This window comes from Leptodactylus fuscus, chromosome 5 (genome assembly GCF_031893055.1).
Source record: "Leptodactylus fuscus isolate aLepFus1 chromosome 5, aLepFus1.hap2, whole genome shotgun sequence".
Lineage (NCBI taxonomy): Eukaryota > Metazoa > Chordata > Amphibia > Anura > Leptodactylidae > Leptodactylus > Leptodactylus fuscus.
In genome coordinates, this window is record NC_134269.1 from 43306841 (window position 1) to 43313488 (window position 6648).

A 6648-nucleotide genomic window follows, 5' to 3' on the forward strand; every position below is an offset into this window, starting at 1 on the left:
ACAATATAATGCTAAAAGTCTGGACAGAAGCTGCTTCATCCATTACCAACAGCTGATCTTCCCCATTCAGGGAAGTCTGACTCCGAGGAGACTTGGATGCCATAGGTCATGGTCCAGGGGGAATCAAAGCTCCAGATGATCCGTCATTTGCACAAACCACACAAGGACTGGTCCAGAAATCTGATTCCCTGGACCACAGCGGTGGCAGCAGAAGATTTATGGCTGGGTATGGTTTAGTATTCAGGCAAGACTAAGATTTTACAAATATCAAAAATCACATGTCCAAGAAAACCCCCCCAAAAAACTGTACAAATGATCGATGAAAAAAAAAAAAAAAAGAGTACAGACAGATGTGGCATTTCCCTAAAAAAATAAAAAAAATCTACAACTCCGATTTGAGATGTTCCACCAAGTCTTCCTGGTCAATCTGTTCATCTTTTCCAAACCACTTATGGTAAGCCAGAAGAGCGATATTCTTTGCAGAGATGGCGCTCATCTCCATGGCACTGGCTGCTGACTCTATGCTGTTCAGGTAATACATGCCACAGTGCAGTATTATAGGGGGTAGTTTCTCTGGAGGGGTGTACTCAGGGTAAGCCAACCTTTTCCTTACAATAACTGCATGATAGGAATCAAACAACAGACACGACTGTTCATCTCTGAGGTGCTCGGGAGAGAAGACCTTCCAGACTTTAATATCGGAGGCTTTGGAGATTTCAGATGCAGGCACTGGTTTTACAGGAGACACGGGACTAATGCTATCAAAGAAAAGGTCAGGTTTATCGGTAGTTAATATTCTTGATACAAAAAGCTGGCATGGCTTTGGGCAACCAAAGAAAGAAGCATTGATCTGTCCGTGGACCAAGGTGGCCACCCTCTGATGGTAGGGCTTGGAGACTGACTCAATTGGCGAATTAAAGCCCAGGAACTTAATGTAGCCAATGTCCTTACAGAGTGGAGCTGCAATGACTACAATGTCATACATGTCTAGTGCAGGCCCTTTGTCAGTCTCATAATTTACTTCATACAGTCTCACTGTATCTCCTAAAAAAAAAATTACAGACAAAATTGACAAAATGTAACAATAAAATAATCACAATTCACCTTTAAGGGATAGAGGGGCGCGGCTTTGGGCATATGGGGGGGGGGGTTATGGGTGGCTCTACCTTGTGGACAGGAAGGCTCTCCGCTGAGATGTTCTACTCTAATGATATAATAAATATAAAACAGTACAGATACAGAAACTTACCTGACTTTGTAGCCGAACCTTCTCCTGTATGGAGGTAACAATACCCTGAATGAGATTGGCCTTTGAAGCATAAAGCAGCCCAGAGCAAACTAGTTTGTTACCCCCTTCCACTGCCCAAAGTCCAGACCTGGTAGCAGCTAAAGACACTGCACCTAGAAGACAAGTATTCAGGGATAAATACAACAATACAGGAATAGATCATGTACCTGTATGGGGATATCAACAGCAAGACGTTGTGTAGTACAAGATTTTACCAAGAGTATTTGCAGTCATTGAAAGCAAAGAATGGAATGAACTTGCCCCTACGAAAAAGTCGAAAAATCTTGAGTAGAGTCATGTCATTTTAGTCACAAGTGCAGTTTTTACCCCACCCTTGCCATGTCTCTCGAATCTCTATTCACTAATATTTACGCCACGTTTTAGCTGGTGTAGATTGCTGGTGAGGTAAACAGACCGCTGCAGGTTGTACCTGGTTCTTCACATGGCCTGTCCCTTGTCATCAATCAGGAGAATCCTCCAATATTGCAGGATCATAGAGACCAGCATAGGATACACCAGTCTTGATGAATCCATCAAAAAATATATTACAAACTTGTAAAAGTGTTTTTTTTTTTTTGTTGTTGTTGTTGTTTTTTTAACACAAGCCTGTCCACTACATGTGCTGAATCTACATTTACCTGATCAGTCCCAACCACAAGTCTGCCCTAGTATAGTCCACCCGAAAGGAAACACCGAATCAGTAGGAGCAGACTGCGCAGAGCAGCAGGGACAAGAGAGCATGGTTTTTTGGTTTTTTTGTTTTGGGTTTCTTTGTATTTTTCACCTCCCCCAAGCCAATAAAAAAAAAAAAAAAAAGGGGGGGGGGGGGTTATCCTCGACAACCCCTTTACCAGTTATGTAATGGCGCCACAGTGCCCCCACATATAATATAATGACCCCCCCCCACGCTCAATATTTAAGGAGCAAGCGATAAGCTTTATTATTTACCACTGTGACAGATTAAAATTTAGACTACATAGAGTAGCCTACAATAGAAAGTATACTATAGAATGACAGGCTGGAGAGCCTTCACAAGGCACCTGGCTGTCAGAAAAACGGACGCAGGCCCCGAATCTTGCTCCGGGCGCCTCAGTCAAAGCTGGCAGATACGATTATTGTGTTGGAGTGCTGGGGAAGGGTTGGAGTGCTGGGGGAGGGGGGCTTTTGAATGTCTGTCTAGCCTTTTCTTGGGCTTGAGGACTGTCTTTTTTTCCACCCACTTGCAATTCTTGCACTTGGGGGTTAATAGGAGCATTCCAGCGTATAGTGCCCCTATTAACCCCCAAGTGCAAGAATTACAAGTGGGTGGGGAAAAAAAACAGTCCCCAAGCCCAAGGAATGGCCAGACAGACATTCAAAAGCCCCCCTCTCCCAGCCCATAGGATAGGGGATAAATACTTGAAAAATCACTATTTCTTCTGCAGAAGCTTACCTGCTTCTGCTCTTCAGCTTGCGCAGCGGTCTTGTGAGACCGCGTCACCCGGCGTGTGGGGAAGAGGGGGCGGAGGGGGTGGCATTAGCAGGCAGAGAGCAGGCAGGGAGAGGACCTGCTCTCTGCAAAGTGTGAGGGGCGGGCGCTGGATCAGTGCTGCGTCCACAGGGCCACTCCAACCACCGAGACGGTGACGCTAAGCTAGTCCAGGACAGTTTGTCAGTAAAAATGACGCCCCCCCCCCCCGCTTCAGGTCGCCTCATGAGAGGTGCGGCGCTGCTTATATAGCATAAAAGTCACAGTAACAAGTTGCCAGCGGATGTGTTACACTTATAATCTGACCCTGCATATGAATGTATCAGAAAATCAGCAGCATTGATGCAATAACACACAAGTATACATATATAAACATACAACTTTTACCCTCTGCATATGAAATACTGATGGCTAATAACCGTCAAGTCTCACCTATCCTGTTCGGTGGTGGTTCCTATACCGCAGGCTGCACAGGATGACACAAGTCAGTATAGCGGAGAGCTGCATGCTGCCCCTGTATGCTCCTGACTAGAGTGGAGTTGCTCCTGGGTTGTGACTAGAGAGGAGTTGCACCTGGTAGGTATGATGTCACATGAAGGGGCGGGGCCACTCTGAGGAGGGCGGGGTCTTGTCCATCACTGCTCTGTACTGTATAGAGGAAGCCGGAGCGCAGCACCTGTAGATGGAGAAGAGAAAGCAGTGAGGACTGTGTTGTGGTAATGGCTGATGGAAGGGGAGAGATAAGATTGTTTTGCATGGACTGCATGTTGGAGGAAGCTGAAAAGAAAGTGATGTTTTACATGGGACTGTATTCTGCAGGGGCTGTGGGATTGGATCGATGCTTAGAGTGGTACAAGAGTCCTTGGCATGGAGGGAGACAGGGTGTTTCTGATATCTAAGGGGGGGGGGGGGTCAGGGGATCTTTGGAGTATTGCTGGCATCTAAAGGCATGCGGGGCAGTGGCATACACAGTATTACATGCTTAGCAGTGTCTCCCCCCCCTCCTCACAGTATTATATGCCCAGCAGTGTCCCCTACACAGTATTATATGCCCAGCAGTGTCGTCCCCCCACACACAATATTATATGCCCAGTAGTGGCCCCCACACAGTATATGCCCAGCAGTGTTCCCCCCCACACACAGTATTATATTCCCAGAAGTGCCCCCCACAGTGTTATATGCCCAGCAGTGTTTCCCACACACACACAGTATTATATACCCAGCAGTGCCCCGCACAGTATTATATGCCCAGCAGTGTTTCCCCCCCCCCCCACAGTATTATATGCCCAGCAGTGTTTCCCCCCCCCACACACACAGTATTATATGCCCAGCAGTGTTCACCCCCCCCACACACACACACAGTATTATATACCCAGCAGTGCCCCCCACAGTATTATATGCCCAGCAGTGTTCCTCCCCACACACAGTATTATATGCCCAGCAGTGTTTCCCCCCCACACACACAGTATTATATGCCCAACAGTGTTCACCCCCCCCACACACACACACAGTATTATATGCCCAGCAGTGCCCCCCACAGTGTTATATGCCCAGCAGTGTTTCCCCCATACATACAGTATTATATGGCCAGCAGTGCCCCCCACAGTATTATATGCCCAGCAGTGTTCACCCCCCCCCCCCCACACACACAGTATTATATGCCCAGCAGTGCCCCCCACAGTGTTATATGCCCAGCAGTGTTTCCCCCATACATACAGTATTATATGGCCAGCAGTGCCCCCCACAGTATTATATGCCCAGCAGTGTTCACCCCCCCACACACACAGTATTATATGCCCAGCAGTGCCCCCCACAGTATTATATACCCAGCAGTGTCCCCACACACATTGTATTACATGCCCAGCAGTGCCCCCCCTCCACAGTATTATATGCCCAACAGTGCCCCCACACACACACAGTATTATATACCCAGCAGTGCCCCCCCCCCCCCACAGTATTACATGCCCTGCATTGGCACCCCACACATATTATATGTCCAGCAGTGCCCCCCCACACACACACACACACAGTATTACATGCCCAGCAGTGTCCCCCACCCACACACACACACACAGTGTTATATGCCCAGGAGTACCCCCCAAAACACACACACAGAGTATTACATGCCCAGCAGTGCCTCCCACACGCACAGTATTATATGCCCAGCAGTTTTTCCCCACACGCACAGCATTATATGTCCAGTAGTGTCCCCCCCCCCAAACACAGTAGTATATGCCCAGCAGTGTCGCCCCTCCCCACACACAGTATTATATGCCCCGAAGTGCCCCACCCCCAGTATTATATGCTCTCAACAGCCTCCCTCCGCTGTCATAGTGGTAACGGGCCCAGGCCATCTCCAGCTTGACGGGGGCCCTGTATCTCACCGAGCCCAGTCACGATCATTACGCTCCTGGCAGTGGATCTTTGAGGTACTGCTGGCATCTCATCGGGTGCAGGGAGTCTTTGGGGTACTGCTGACATCTAAGGGAGGGGGAAGGGGGTCTTTGGGGTACTGCTGGCATCTAAAGGGGGCAGGGAGTCTTTGGGGTTCTGCTAGCATCTAAGGGGAGCAGTGTGATTTTAAGGTTCTGCTGGCATCTAAGGGGGGCAGGGGGTCTTTTGGGTACTACTGGCATCTAAGGGGGCAGTGGGTGTTTGGGATACTGCTGGTGTTTGAAGAAGGGGCAGGGGCCTTTGGGGTGCTGCTGGCATCTAAAAGAGAAGGACAGGGATCCTTGGTGTGCTTCTAAAGGGGGGCAGGGTTCCTTAGGGGTGCTGTTGGCATCTAAAGGGTGGCAGGGGTGCAGCTGGCAAGGAGGCCATGAGTCCCTTGGATGCTGCTAGCATCTAAGTGGGCAGGGGTGCTAGGGTTGCTGCTGATATCTGAAGAAAGGTAGAGGTCCTCGAGGTGCTGCTGGCATAAAGAGGGAGGTCCTTGGGGTGCTAATGGCATCTAAGGGGGATGCTGCTGGCATGGATAGGGGGAAGGTGTCCTTGGTGTGCTTCTGGCACCTAAAAGGGGTGGATACGTCCCTGGGGTGCCATCGACATCTAATTATGCGGGCATGCATACTTAGTGTGCTTCAGGCATCTACGGAAGGGGTTCCCTGGGGTGCTGCTGGTATCTAAAGGGGGAGCAAACATCTCTGGGGTGCTGCTTGCATATAATGGGGGTCAGGGTCCATGGGGGGGCTACTGCATGCGTCTGTGTGGGATCCCAGGAGTATTGACTTTGTGTGTTGGGTTACTGGGGCACTGCTTGTGTGAGAGGGACTTCTGGAGGTGGTCCCAGGGTGCTGCCACCTGTGTGCTTGTTTGGGGGGTCCCTCGGATGCAACCTGTGTGAGGGGGTGGAGGTTTCGAGATACTGCCGTGTAGTGTTTGGGTCCTTGGGTACTACCTTTGTGTAAGTGGGAGATTCCTGTGGTGCTGCCTGTATGTGGGCGAGGGTTGTTGGTGGACTCTGAGATGCTGCCATCTGTGTGCGTATGGGGCAGCTGCCTGTGTGTTGGAGGGGTCCAGCATCTGGGGTGTTGCCACCTATGTGTTGGGGTGCTCCTGCTGTATGCTGAGGGGGATGGGGGCTCCAGTCCCTGAGGGGCTGCCATCTGTATTCTGACTGCCATCTGTGTGCTGTTGTGATCTGGACCCTGGGGCTGCCTATATGCTACGGGTTCCAGTCCCTGCGTATCTGTGTGTTGTGGGAGGAGTGCAGTGGCGTAACTACCACCATAGCAGCAGAGGCAGCTGCCACAGGGCCCGGGACATTAGGGGCCCGGTGACAGCCGCTACCTCTGCTATCATTATACTCAGGGGTCACTTTACTCTCCTTGTATAGCAGGTGCAACCCTAAGGAACGTTAAGGATGCTATTCTTTATCAGGGGTCAGCAA

The 6648-nt window shown here is 49.9% G+C and overlaps 1 pseudogene; it reads right to left on the minus strand.

The window, feature by feature from the left end:
* Positions 1-371: 371 nt before the first annotated feature.
* Positions 372-5198, minus strand: LOC142202926 (prenylcysteine oxidase 1-like; annotated as a pseudogene).
* Positions 5199-6648: the final 1450 nt, after the last annotated feature.